The sequence below is a fragment of the Aptenodytes patagonicus genome, chromosome 3, assembly GCF_965638725.1.
Source record: "Aptenodytes patagonicus chromosome 3, bAptPat1.pri.cur, whole genome shotgun sequence".
NCBI classification, from domain to species: Eukaryota; Metazoa; Chordata; class Aves; order Sphenisciformes; family Spheniscidae; genus Aptenodytes; species Aptenodytes patagonicus.
This window is the reverse complement of record NC_134951.1, coordinates 17,376,736-17,391,963: the sequence shown is the minus strand read 5'-3', so window position 1 is coordinate 17,391,963 and position 15,228 is coordinate 17,376,736. Positions and strand designations below refer to the sequence as shown.

At 42.8% G+C, this 15,228-nt stretch overlaps 1 long non-coding RNA gene across 1 annotated transcript in view; it reads left to right on the top strand.

The window, feature by feature from the left end:
- The first annotated feature begins 9,520 nt into the window (after positions 1-9,520).
- The window catches only part of LOC143158967 (uncharacterized), a 61,973-nt gene continuing 56,265 nt past the window's right edge, over positions 9,521-15,228 (top strand). The window contains exons 1-2 of the long non-coding RNA XR_012995080.1: positions 9,521-9,696; positions 13,158-13,225. This is a non-coding gene — a long non-coding RNA (uncharacterized LOC143158967). The remainder of the gene's footprint in view (positions 9,697-13,157; positions 13,226-15,228) is intronic.

Here is a 15,228-nt window from a genome sequence, read left to right as displayed (position 1 = left end):
CTGCAGACTAACTTATCTTTTTTTCCTCTCACTCAGTCTGCCATTGTCACTAATTAAAACATATCATCCATGAGAAAGCTAATTATCACTACTGTACAGAGGAGCAGGGTGAGGAAAGGGTATTGCTGGCAGATTGGAGCTGTGACGTGTTTATTCTTTGCAAGCTAGAGGTCTAGAGGACTATCTCTTTTTTACCTTTTTTATTTTTCCTTTTTGTTTTTTTTTAATCAGGGAGGATGACTTGGATCAAGTCCTCAGAGGAGTCCTGGGGGCTGTTTTCCTAACTAACCTGCTTGCGTACTACCAGAAAATGCATTGCTTCCCAAAAGTTTACAAAAAAAGAATATTTGGAAAGTCTCTAGCCAGGTGTACCTGTGCAGGGAGGCATGTTCATTTAGATACTCACACATCTGGAAGGGGATGTGTCTGTGCAAATGGATAGAGGGAAGGAATAGAAATGGATGGACTAGAGACCCCCCATGCTCTATTTTAGAGATTCTCTGGGAGAGAAATTAGAGGATCATCTGGGACAAGAGAATATTGATTATCTATGAATGCCTGTGGTCAGGTGGAGGCAGGATCTCTCTTGCCAGATATCCATCTTGGACCTTAGAAAACTTTTCCCCCAAAGTCTTCAAATTAAACTAACATACTACTTTGAATACTTTTTTCATTGCAACAAATCAAAATGTTCTGAAAAATATGTTGCACTTTGGTGCATTTTGAAAATTCTTGATTAGTTTGAGTCATGAACTGAATCGATGGCACATGAACAGATGTTTTTACTATAGGACATTATAGGGAAGTGGGGAGTGTGTGGGAAATATTATCTTTCCTTTTCTCATCCACTGCTACCACAGGATTGCCCAAGTTCAGTCTGAGCCTGCTGCTCCTTGCAGTGCTCTGAAAGAGCTGGCAGATGGTGCTGCTTACCTTTGATATACAGCATATTTTATCGTACTGTTGGTACTGTTAAAACAGAGTTTGTTCATACAGGTGCTGTATGCTGGAGAATGGAGATCAAGGGAGGAGGAGAAGAGTAAAAAGGGGTGAACAGGAGTGAGTCTTACAGTCCTTAAGATTTTGACTGAGGATAACATAAGTAAAATTAGTTGGAGCTACTGCATTAACATGACAAGTTGCATTGTTTGCCAACATTAAAATTGAAACTGATATGTGCAAAATTAGACATACTGAGTCATATTTTTTAACTGAGTACTCATAAGTTGATGTAGCTGTCAACTTTAGGGCAAGAAGGGTTCATTCTGCTAGTCTAGGCTGGCCTGGGTCAAAACAAAGGTCCTTGGGCTTTCCCAGATTAATTCCTGTCTGAACTAGTCCATATCTTTTAGACAAACAGACAACTGCAGTTTAAAAATGAACAAAGGTCAAGAGTTAGATCGGTATTAATTTATGCCAGCTGAGGAAATGACACATTACGTTTTGTGCACTGAATTTTACAGTGCTTCTGTAGAAGAAAAAGCTCACATTGCCTCATATTGCATCACATCATTGTAGGAAATAATGCTGCACCGTTGTAGAAACAATATTATAAAGCTCAAAGCTGTATGTTATAAGTAGAGAAAGGTTATTTTATTTACAAAAAAAGCCAGTTTCTCCCATCCTCATACCTTCATGATCTCAAGCACCAAGACACGTGTGTCCAAGTAGCCTGCCCAGCATTCAGGCATCTAGAAGGTGATCTGGTGGATCAGGTGGACAAGGTGGTCTAGTCCAGATTCCTTGTGATGAAAAAATGTACAAAGGACTCTGATTACTGGGTACACATCATGTCTCCTGGATTCTCCTTAGGCTGATGATGATTTGATAGTTTTGGATAAGCTTTTTTGCACCCATAGAAGCTGATGGTGATTTTGATCTTTTGCCTCACCATCCCATTGCATCTCACCCATTAGAATTTACTCATGGTCCTTCGTCTCCTTATGAGGGGATTTTAAGGATCCAGCCCTGTTAGAATCACAGAATGGTTAAGGTTGGAAGGGACCTCTGAAGACTGTCTAGTCCAATACCCCTGCTCAAAGCAAGGTTAACCAAAGCAGGTTGCTTAAGACCTTGTCAAGTTGGATTTTGAATATTTCCAAGAGTGGAGACTCCACAACTACCATTTTTGATCACCCCTTCATTTAAATTTTTTTTTCTTATGTTTAAATGGAATTTCCTGTTCCTCATCTCTGACCATCATCTTGTAATGTCTTTGTTTTAGTTTTGATGTAGGCTGTCCTTTGTTTTAGGCTCTCCTTTTTTTTCCTTCTCCCCAACCTGGGTGTGAAGCATGCAGAAGCCGTTGGTAGCTATGCTATGATCTTGATGATGTGCTAATCCAGGTGCCATCAACACATGCCATTCTTACACCTCGACTTCTTCCATGCATTCTGGTGCATCCACATCCGGACATTTCCCTTCTTTTCCACTGGGACCCATCCTAAAGTTTCTGTTACAAATCTTAACATCACCAGTGTCATATAGGGACACTCGATTTAAATCAGGCAAATGTTAGTGCAGAGTCACCAGGTATAAGGGAAATGGATATAGCAGAGTAAGACATTTTCCTTCTCATCCAACTTAGAGAAATAAACTTAATTGCAGAGAACAGGGCAATGTTTCAAATTAAAAACCATGAGTTCTCCTGTCAGCTTAGTCTATGACAGGGAAATAAAATCTTGAATGTTAATTTAGGAGGCTGACAATGTGGTAATGAAGGGGAATGCAAGAACGTGTCCTTGCAACATTGCTAAAAGTTGGAACAAGTGGTTTCTTGAATGTTGAAGGACATTTGTTTAATGAGCAGGGTCCTGTATGGATGCTAAGAGATTCAAAAGGAGGACTCATGAAACTGAGGAGCATATTTGTCAGTGACTGCTTCAGAACATCTTTATTCAAAGGAAATACTACCCGTTTAGGAAAATTCATGTACATGTAATTACCAAAATTGATCTGTATTCCCATTGTGAAATGTGAAGTTTTAGGAACACAGCATTCTTCATTGCTTATGTGAGTTACTTGGGTGAGATGTAAAGACAATATTTATATACTTAGCTGATTTTTCCCAATACTGATTGAAGCACAGTCTTGAAGGAAACTTGCAGGACGTTTCACTACTTGAGACCTGAGTGCCACAGTTGTTCACAAAATGCTGATTTCGTGTTTATTGGCATGTATTCACCTTCAGGCTTCACAGAGCTTTGCAGCTACCACATTGGGCTCTCAGGTGAGCAGCCACCAATATGCTGCCCTTCGACAGGGCAGAGGAGAAAAGGCTGACTGATTTTACGTGATTCACGAGACCTACTGTGCTCAAGTTCGGGTGGCTCAGGTGCCAAGGCTTCAGTACATAAAGGAGAGGCCTGTTTTTGCATAGCTAAAGCTTATTCTGAAATCTCACTGACAGGGCAGCAGTACAGGAGACAGATGCTGGGTTTAAATGTCTGCCTTTTATCATTTAAGTTTCAATTTCATTTATGTCCTTAGCCTCTGGAGGTGCCTTGTAAGAAATAAACAATATGATCATACCAGATGGCCACACATGGCAGTGTGATTAGGGAAAGGTCAGTATACAAGTACGCATTATTAGGAGGTGAGGTATAATTTGGGCAAGTATCACTATTGTTAGAACCTGTGTTTGAACCTCTGAGCCTGTGCAGCTCTGGTGTTGCACGCTGGCTCTTTGCTCATGCAGTAATCTGCTCAGGATATTTCGGTTAAACCTCTCAAAAAACCCAGGTGCTTTCCTTACACTGCTGTGTATGAAAACAGTAACACCAACAGTGAATGCAAAATACTGAGCCTAGATTTCACGAAGGGGAATAATTTATGGTTAGTTTTGTGTTATATGCTTAGCCTTAAACATATAAGGCAAATTTTCCTCTTTTTACCACCAAATTGATCAAGTTCAATGTAATTACAGCAGAGCTGCTGAGGGGAGAATATGACTTTCTTGGCTTCATTGCTTGAGGTTGTTGACATACTGCATTTATACCACTACTGGTAAACTGAGCAAAACCTGGATCCCTTTTTTGCCTTGAGGCCAATTGGCCTGGTCTGACCATTACCACGCCATGGAGCTCTTTAGCTTCTGAAAAATGTTTTCTCTAGCTGGATTGATCCCAGCTTGCAGTAACTCCAAAACCATACCCATTGATTTTGTAGGAAAGTGCTAGTTGGCCTGGGACAAAATTGTAATGTGGATTATTCTAACTATGTAGCCACTCTAGAAAACCAAGCGTCCTATGCCTCTAGCTTAGCTTGTTAGTACAAATATGGTCTTACAGGTTTCAGCATAGCTTGTTTTTTCGTGGTAGGTACAGTTCCTACATGACTTCTAGAGCCAGGAGACAAGATGCAAAGTAAAATTTCCATGTGACTCTTTTCCTTCCACAAAACCCAGTAACTTTTTTACTAAAAACACTTAATCCATTTTTTTAAGCCATTTGTTTTAAGTGAGTTTCTTTCTGATTAGAAAAGCCCAGAGGACAAATGCAGAAAAATAAGCATCTATCATGGGAGTCATCTGCCTAACTTCCATGTCTAAGAGTTACATAGATGATGAAGGGATCTTGGGCTGCCTTTGTAGTTAAAAAAGAGAGATAATTACTAATTTCATACCAAGACAGGTATCTAGATAGGTCAGGTGAGGTGCATATTTCTATCCAGGGACTATACCAAGAACCTGGGTGAATGCAATATCTAATCTTCAGGTAGGCGAAGCCTGAGCGAGTGGATTCTTGCCCATTCTGGCTAATATAATTTCCTCCAGATACTTTGCCCACATATTGCAAACTCCTCAGTTGTTTTGGAAACCTTCTGTTGCAGAGAACTCAAATGATTTTGGTGGCTGTGAGATGTGCTCATGGAAACATCTACCCCTGCTTCCTCAGGGGTGTTACAGGTACCACCAGAGCTGTGTGAGACTGCTGCTTTCCCCTTTGTTTTACATAAGCCATGCAAAGAGAGACCTTAAACTTGCTTTAATCATCAGTGATTCATCTCCCCTAGTTTGTGTCAAAAAATAATTAACTTTAGTTTGCTAATCTGCATATCTCATTAATGCAGACTCTAAAGACAAGGAAATAAAGAGCTGTCATTCAAAACCACTTCATCCTGTTCATGCTGTGAGGAGCTGGGGAAGAGAGCTCTCCAGCCAGGACAGGTGGGCAAAGGGAGATGGGCATGGGAGTCAGCATGGCGGCTTGGCTGCTACCACTGTCTCCATGTCCCTGCCCTAGTCTTATTTTCCATTCCTTGTTCATACCTCCTAAGACAGGTCAGTGCAAGTCTTGTATGCTGGTACAAGCTGAGGCTGCACCTGGAAGAAGCCACAGAAGCGGAAGAACGAGTTGTTTCTGGTGAGGCAGAGGGTAAATCCTGACTCTTCCCTCCTAAATCCCCTGAGGCCAAGCAGGAGGGCAGCACAAGAGAACTTCCTGTGGATAGAGAGGTCTCAGAATAAGAAAGGCTATGAACTTGCTGCTCTGCTCTGTCAGAAAGGGAATGATTCTCCAGTCTGAGCTTTTCCCAGCAGAGAAAAATTTGTCTAGGATTCATGTCAGGTAAACATACAGAGGTCATATTCTTGTGGGTGAGTTTTAAGCTGATCTCTATTTGAAGAAGTGGTCTAAAAATGCATGTAGGCTCGGCTCCAGATGATGAGAAGAAATCCTTAAAGCTGAGACTAAAATCCAGGGTGGAGAAATTTAAATTGTTCCCTAGCAATGGTTGGGGGAATATTTTTCTAAAAATATGATACAGACAATTTTATAGTCCCCTGAAGAGTTACTGCAGGAGTTATGGAGACAAAATTTAATGATAAAAATGTAAACCAAAGGGATTTTAGCTCTGCTTTAATTACAAATTTCAGAGAAATATCTGCTATGACATTACCAGCTCTTTCATCCTCAGCCATGACACCGTTCATTCTTCCAGGGCCAAAGCGCATCTATTAATTTAACAAAGGACTTCACATAATTTGGAGAGGAATTTTACTATTTCCTAGAAGAGAGAGCCTTAGACTTTCATAGTAACAGTAATAAACACCAAATAATGCAATAAATAATTATCAGCTGCTCCTGGCCCAAGGTGAGCTTACCTTTCTATGAGTAATGTACTTTGTTAGGACTGCAGGTCACGGGCTGGACGCTGGCTTGAGGTGAGGCTGCCTGAGCAGGATATGAAAACTATGGGATGTGACATGAGAAATTGCTGTGTGTGGCAGCTGGCAATGTGTGAGACCGCCAAAAGTTACAGGTAGCACTGTGAGGGAAGGCTGGATTTCACAGGTTGTTACAGGGGAGCTATGTGAGAAATGGCTAAGCTTCACAGATAATTGGAGGGACGTTTTGGGAAGTACTTGGGGCCTCTTGGGGAGCAGAACCTTGCAAGTTCAACAGTGCCAAGAGAAGCATGTCAACACCACTAAGTCCAAGGTTACCTAAGCAATAGTATCAAAATACCGAATTTGGGTGCAGATGCAGCAAAACAGGAACAATGAGAAGAAAGCATTCAGGGATGGCTTTGTTGAGAGAAGACTGAGGTGGAGAAAGGGAGGTACAAGGGCAGTGAAAAGGAGTGTCAAGAAGTGGGGAAAGGAATAACAGGGTAAAATCTTGTGAGAGGAGCTGTCTGGGAGTGCCTGATGGGCACCCCTGTGTGTCATCACCACAGCTGGAGCAGGACAATAAACCAGGCGTGTTGCTCTGACCACATCACACCGGCCAGTCCTGCCTCTGTGATCAGGGGGACCAAGATGGGAGACAGGAGGGAAACTCTCCTGGCCAGCAAGCAAACACCTGGATAGACAGATTGAGCATCCTGCTATCTCCGTGTCAGTGCCTGTTCCAGACCTGACGGCTTTGGCAGCTGTCCACTGCTTCGTAACACACTTACTGTGTTGTCTGGAAGATGACATAGCTACAATACAGTCCCAACTATACCAGAGTAAAAGTTGAGCAACTCTGCCCATTTGAATACAGGTAGGATTTACCAACTCCGAGTATGAACGGAACATCTTTTAAAATATTTAATACAAGTTCATCATCTCCAGACGAAGCAAGGCAGTAAAACCAAACAGAAGTACAGCTTTTTCCAGCTGTGCTTCACATCCTGACTGTGATCTGGAGGATATGTCTTTCAGGTTGGTTGGTTCTGTTCTTAAATGCACAGTGAAGCTGCAGAAACTGTGTGTAAAGGCAGCGGTGAATTCGATGTAGAGTCCTGTCTCTGGCAGCATTCCTGTATTTCAGTACGCTGACTGAACATCCCCGTTAAAAGAAGAATGCATCTGAATTCATGCCAAAAAAGTCTTATGAATTTTTTGAAAGCATGGGAGATATCTCTTACTTTTTTCCAACCCAGATTGTGGTACAGGATACATGGCTGGTTTTAATGAATATTTTGGTTGCATCAGTATTGCTCTAGCACACATACAACAGTGACTTTTCCTTGAGCCCCTGGAGCTCAGGAACTACAGCAGCAAATGAACTTTACTAACCATCTCTGAACTCAGGATTTAGCATCATTTGAGGGGAAGGTAAGTCTGCACATGGCAAACATATGTCATAAGTAGCAATTTCTTTGTTTAAAAGAAAATAGGAAAACCTCTTGGTCTATCCAATAAGCATAGAGCATGCTACTTGCTCTAATCAATGAGTAAATTGAGAGGCATACGTAAAAAGGAAAAAAAAAATCTCATTGAATGGTTTTGAATTAAGAGCATTGATTTCTTTTTCAACCTTAAATGAAATATTTCTTTGCACCAAGATATCTGGTATATTGAAATTATCTTGCTTGCAAACATCAAACTACACAAATTGAAAAATCAGTGTAAAAACTACTCTTGTGTGGGGCTTTCTAACCAGTGGCCCAAGATCACCTCCACTTTCAAGACATAGCCAAGTAACTTGCTGGCAGGCAGAGACCCCACAGTTACAAATATATCTTTAAGGTTCAGGGTGTCCCTGTGGGCCTTGCACACCACCATGAGCAGAGGGAAATGACACTTTCTGTGTTGGGCAAATGACTTAGACCCTTCAGCATGAAAACAACTTAAACTATATCTTGGGAACCAAAGACCTAAATCTTCAGAACTCCCATGTGGTTGCTACCAGAGATGCTTGAGCTTCACAGGCAGCTCAGTTCTCCACGGTAGTAAAACCAAGTGCTTGGACTTCTCCTGCGCATGCCAGAATAACCTTGATTTTTACAGGGCTGTGCAGAGTTGTTTATTTCCTACCCATGGCCTGCCAAGACCCAGTAATTCTGCAGATTTGACAGATACCCTACAGAGCTCAGTCCAACCAAACTGCAGTGAGACAGGATATGGGGAGCTTATTTATTCTGTTATCTTCTTTGCCTGAAGAGCTTCAAACCTACCTCTCATGTAGGGAAACTAAGCATTGAGCTATGTGGTTTTGGATGAAAAAGAAACGCTGTTGAACCCCTTCTGTTGAAGCTGTTCCTCCTTGTACGATAGGCTGGAAGGATTCACTGGTAAGCAGGCAGGGTAAGCAGGCAGCAGGTTAGTGCAGGCAGGGGAGCTCTGGTTCCAGTCCTGGTAGTATCTGCTGTGGATGGGAGCTCTGTAAATGATTAGGTCTTGCATGGAAAAGGCATCACAAAATAATGTCTTTTGCCTATGTGTGTGTGTGTGTGTGCACCTCATTCTCTCCAGGCATAAATAAACATTTAATAACAGATGGAGAGAGATGTGTGCAGTCCTTTAAGTTACTGGGTAATGGCATACGATGCTAAACTGGGATTTGTCTAACAGTAGAGCAGTTCAACAAAGCAATAGAGTCTGTAAGAAGGTGTTGATTCTGGAAATTCCTAGATGTCCTGAAAAAAGAGAGAAATAATACATTTACCAAAATTTCCTGATCATAAGTCTGTTTTAGCACTTAAAACTGAGGGAGAAACACAATATTGGGATTCTGTTAAAGACTAGCTATGACACTCTGGGTACATACATTAAGTAATGTAAAGAGTGCCAAGACATGGACCAAGGGCTGGGAACTTGAGTGTCCACATGGTTAACTTGCTAGAAAAGTCCTTGACATGGTTTTGATCTCATTCAACTAGCACCCCCCGAAACCGCCCGCGTGAAGAACTGAAGAGCGATCCCAGGCTAGGGACTTCTTCCAGTGGGCAGATCGCACATCGCCACCCTTTCTTGGAGGCTGAGAGAGCGTTTATCTGGCCCGCTCCTGCCAGCTGGCTTCAGGCCCAGAAAAGGGGCCCTGATACTGCTTACAGCATTAATATAGGTGTTACCTCTGCAGGGGTTTTGTTTGATCGAGTATAGATGCCTACAATAGACATTTAAATCACTGTCACTCTCAGCTCTGTGGTGAGAAACAGGCAGTTTTAAGATGTGATTCATGTCATCTTAATGTAGATATTTAAAACAAATCAGATGAATCACAGCCTAAAACTTCTACATGCGTCTCCATTGACGACGGCAGCATAGGCAATTGATTCAGATGGAGGACCACCTGCATTGGTCCAGACATATTCCTCCCCTGATGAGCAGAGACCCAGTGGCTGTAGTGTTAAACTGTAAGTAGGGCCACCAAGGCCAAGGAGAAAGACAGGACCACAGTGTGAGTATCAGGGGAGCTGGAATCTTGTCCCTACTGCAGAAAGAGGCACTGACAGCCGTGAAGACTCTCCTTCTCACTTCAAAAGGTAAAGGTCCTACTTTTTAATACCCAGATTTGTTTCTATAATCCGACTGTCCAGTCTTCTTACCGTTGACATCTTTTAATAATATTTTTTCCAGATCTAATACATGAATGCTGCTATTCACAAATGTGGTCAGACTAGAACTGAATATGGTGTTATTACAAAGTTATTAGAGCTGAAAAACTGTGGCAGCCTTTTCAGGCTAAGTGGAAAACACAATCAAATATCCCAGTATGTATTGGACATTGGAGACAATAAGAAGTTACTTCCCAAGGCTGTGGGCAGCATGGTAAAGTCAATCACAAACTAACGTGATCAGGCTGTGACGAGATCAGGAGTAACGAGACTGGTTGCAGGTTGAACTGTGCCAGATGAAGACAGCAGGCAGCAAGGGGAGCAAATCTGAGTGCTCAGCAGAGGGACATGGAGGACGAAAGCTGCAGGAAAGGTTCTGGTGGGCGCTGGGTTGTGTTGTTTGCAGTGTGTTCCAGGAAAACATGAAAACATCATTAAAACAGACTGGGAAGACTAGGACAGCCTTTTGTACTGTTAACTGCTTAGAGGAAAGGAGTAGGAATATCTTAATTTGGGAATGCAGCATCCACAGCTAATTTTTCTGTAATAGGTAATTGAAGACAAATTCTTTCATTTTTAGTCCTTTAACTGTCCTGGCAAGATGAATGTTTCCTTTTGGATAGCTTTATACTAAATTGCTAATGCTAATTAGCCACAAAATCTAATACAAATTGAGGTGTTGGACTAAAAATAAACCTTTGAAGTTCACTGATAATAAAGGAGAGGGGCAGTAACAAGAGCGAATGCTGACAGCTCACAGCAGCTTTCAAAATCTTTCTTGTAGTCAAGTCTGGGAGGCGGATATAAAGGACTAAAGGACCAGCCCTTTGACCCATCTGCAAGCCAAAGAAAGGTGAAGGTTTGGATATGAAGGCCAAGGGCACAGGCTTAAATGACAGGTTAAGAGATGAGGAATTAGCAAAAAGAGCAATGAAGGTTTTAGCAAGCACAGAAAAGGTGAAGGTTAATTAACAATCTGTTTCAGAAAAGAGCATCTTCAAGTGCACTTTTAGCCATTTTTGGATCTGTCTTAAAATGAACCTCTGGAGCAAAGAAAAGTGATAACCCTTAATTAACTCCAGGAAGTGTTGAACTGTGGTGTGCTCAGAACTGCAAAACAAAGTGGTGCAGGATAGGGTTTTTTTAAAGCTACGTGTTAAAAAACCCAAATATTGTGAAACCCAAATTCAAATGTTGATGCATTTCAGTGGTGCTGAAAAGTAAAGGGGAACTGAGTGAAGTTTGTTCCTGTCAAGTGCTGAGGTCCTGATCAAAGAGGGAGCCTAGAAAATAATTGTGCAGACCTGAAACCCAAACCTGTGATTTCTTACATACTGCAGATGTTATCAATACGTAATATTATCTTCATGTCATGAATGATAGATGTAAGGTGGCATTCATCTCCATTTAACTCTCTGTCTAAAAGGTGGCTAAGTCAAAACTAACAGACACACTTTGTAGTCCATGGACACAACCAGGCTTTTCCAGGAGGCAGTTTCTCTCAGGCTAAGATAGCTGCATACATGGGTCAAATGAATTGCCCTCTGCAATTCCCTCTTGACTGTGAAGTGACCATGGCTGAGCAGTTGACACACAACCAATTAACTTTCCAACATCTACAATTACATCAGTTAAATCCTACCATTTTTACTCTTGCATGGCTTGTCACACTGGGATCCTCTGTAATTGATTTCCTTAACGGTAGGAGACAGGGGAATGGATTTGACGGGAAAACACTTGTCATTAGTGTATTTTTAGATGCAAGCTCAAATTTGAATATCCTTTCCTAGGAATCCTTTGAGTTAAGCCGAGGCAATGGCAGGATTTCATAGAGATCACAAAGCGTAACTTTTCCCCAGTACCCACTTCAAATTTGCAAAGCTGGGTAGAAAACCTGAAAAAGCCACAGAAAAAAACTTATCCATTGGATTCAGCTTGATTCAAGTCTTACAGAAAAAAAAAAAGTGCCATGACAAATCTACATTTTCTTGGGAAGGGTGACAACTGCAAATATTGCCTTCAGCTATTATCCTGAGGTTCACAAAGGCAGCATTTACCTTAACAATTTCATCATTCACAGGGAGAAACTGCTGGCCTCAACACAACTGTGATAGGTGATTTTGAAACGACTAGCTCGCTACCTAGACAGAGCAATTGAATATCGATCTGCCTTTTGTATTTGATAAATATGGCAGATAAGAGTTGCTCAAATTCAAAATTGCTCAATAAGACATGGACCCGTTGGAGCGGGTCCAGAGGAGGGCCATGAAAATGATCAGGGGGTGGAACACCTCTCCTCTGAAGAAAGGCTGAGAGAGTTGGGGTTGTTCAGCCTGGAGAAGAGAAGGCTCTGGGGAGACCTTATTGCAGCCTCTCAGTACTTCAAGGGGGCTTATAAAAAAGATGGCGGCAAACTTTTTAGCAGGGCCTGTTGCGACAGGACAAGGGGTAATGGCTTTAAACTAAAAGGGGGTAGATTAAGGCTAGATATAAGGAAGAAATTTTTTACGCTGAGGGTGGTGAAGCACTGGCACAGGTTGCCCCGAGAGGTGGTGGATGCCCCATCCCTGGAAACCTTCAAGGTCAGGTTGGACGGGGCTCTGAGCAACCTGATGTAGTTGAAGATGTCCCTGCTTGTTGCAGGGGGGTTGGACTAGATGACCTTTAGAGGTCCCTTCCAACCCAAACTATTCTATGATTCTATTCAAATTTGCTTTTGAACCCAGCACATAGAGCAGTAAATCATGTAACATTTACACAAAGCAACTCCTTTGGCCGTAAGAAGAGTCAAACCTGAGTCACGTGGGGAGATTTTGTCCTGTGAAGATAATTGTCCCTTATCACGTAAAGGAGTACAAAGATAGCAAACGGAGTTACATCCCCCGGCAGTGCTTCTTGTTCAAGTGCTGAGTACTCTTCAGTCCTTATTTGTGACAGTAAGGAATGTGATATGGAAATAATCCATGTTATTTTTGAGTAGTGAAGCCCCAGTTAATTAGCAATAGCACGATAAAAACACCAGTTGATCTTTTGCGAATATGACCACATACTTGTTCGATTGGATATCATTAGATTACAATCTGATTAGTAGATTATATTTTATCCTCTTTTGTTCATATTGTTCATTAGAATGACAGACAACTGCTTAATGAGAGACTGTGGTTAATAATCAGCAGTAGCATCTCTGCTAAATTTAAAGCTTCATTTCTACTTCCTACTGTTTAATGAATTAGGCAATGAGCAATTTTTTAATTGGTGCAAGCTTGACGTATATACGTAAGTCTCCTTTCAGCAGGTCCTTTGACAGTGCTTGCTTTGATTAGCAAGATAATGACAGGCCCTGCTGGGTGGAGGGGGTTGTAGTTTGTTGTTGTTTTTTTTTTTTCCAGAGGCCAAGCAACAGCGCGCCAGCACCTGGAGTTTGAATCTATGCAGAAATTCATGGAAATCCAGGAAGGTATGGCTACAGCAAACACCAGAGGCAGTTCCCAAGCTAAGAGGAAAATGGGTTTTGGAGCTGCAAATGTCCCATGAACCAGTACCCGTTGAGGAGTATCAGTATAGGATTATGTGCAGACCACGTTCCTGCTAGAAAATCAAAAAACTATATAGAATCATAGAATCATTAAGTTTGGAAGAGACCTCTAAGATCATCGAGTCCAACTGTCAACCCAACACCACTAAACCATGTCCCTAAGCGCCTCATCTACATGTCTTTTAAATACTTCCAGGGATGGTGACTCCACCACTTCCCTGGGCAGCCTGTTCCAATGTTTAACCACTCTTTCAGTAAAGACATTTTTCCTCACGTCCAATCTAAACCTCCCCTGGCGCAACTTGAGGCCATTTCCTCTCGTCTTATCACTAGTTACTTGGGAGAAGAGACCGACACCCACCTCGCTACAACCTCCTTTCAGGTAGTTGTAGAGAGCGATGAGGTCTCCCCTCAGCCTCCTTTTCTCCAGGCCAAACAACCCCAGTTCCCTCAGCTGATCCTCAGAAGACTTGTTCTCCAGACCCCTCACCAGCCTTGTTGCCCTTCTCTGGACACGCTCCAGCACCTCAACGTCCTTCTTGTAGTGAGGGGCCCAAAACTGAACACAGTATTGGAGGTGCGGCCTCACCAGTGCCGAGGACAGGGGCACGATCACTTCCCTACTCCTGCTGGCCACACTATTTCTGATACAGGCCAGGATGCCATTGGCCTTCTTGGCTGCCTGGGCACACTGCTGGCTCATGTTCAGTCGGCTGTCGACCAGCACCCCCAGGACCTTTTCCGACAGGCAAAGGTATGTATATATGGTACAGATCCAAGCACTGAAAAACAGTCATCTATGCAGTTAAACTGTTAGCATGTCTCCTGATCCAGTTTAACACTGGGAACATTGCAAGGCCATTCCAGCTGGCTGTGGGGCCAGAGGCTGGTGTCCGGCATTATTTAATTTATTAAATTAATAAGTTTGTGGCAGCCACAGCCACAAAGTCCCTCATCCTCCATTCAGTGTTGCAGATGACAGCTATTTCTCACCAGCTTCTCATCACAGGATCTGGGCAACAGGAGAGGGACCTGGTCCGTGCCACTTACAAGACTCGTTCCCATTCTGGACTTTTTGCTTGTTCTGAGGAATTCTGCTTTTAAAAACCTCCTCTTGGCCATATCTCTGAAGGCTGGTAGCCATTGCATCCCTGCCTGCCTACACTCCAGCTGCATTTACTGCCTGTGTTCACAGGAAGAGCTGTGGGGGTGACTGCAGCAGTTCCCCCTGTTTGCACCACTCCTCTTGCAGTGGTTGGTATCCCCAGAGAAGTAAAAGCCGAACAGGATGCATGTCCACCTCCAAAGGCCAGGATTCACAGCCTGGTGTACTAGTACAAACTGCCTCCACTTCCATGTCGCGCTGATACACGGGGTGACATGCTGTGCTGCGCTGCACAAGGGGGCACACGCGTGCCATCGCGCTGCTCTGGCTCTGTGGGCAGCAGCCCCTCGGGGAGCAGCGGGGCAATGACTCTTTCAGCCATCCTGGCTATATCCACCTGCAAATATGAGTCAGAGCCTCATGCTTTGCTCATGCCTTACTGCTGAGAGAGCTGTCAGTGCTCTCACTGGGGCAAAACTCCTACGCAGTGAAAAAAACCCCAAAACATCCTTGGTAAATACTATCTCCCAGTGCACTTTAATGGGGAAGGGTATATTTTAGTAGTAGCCAAAAATTTTAGGGTCAGCTCAACACAAATGGGTTTGGGCTATTTCTAGCTGGCGTTTGAAGTTATGTTAATGCTACACCATCACTTCCAGTGTTCGGGCTGGCAGCTCATTGCAAGAATGGCTTCTCACCTCTAGCAGTACTTTGGAAGGTGGATCAGCTATTTTTTTTTCAATACTGGGAAAATAATCATGTTAAATTGAATGGCTGAAAAACAAGTTCTGGGCCAAAGGTGTCCTTAGTAAAGTTGTGG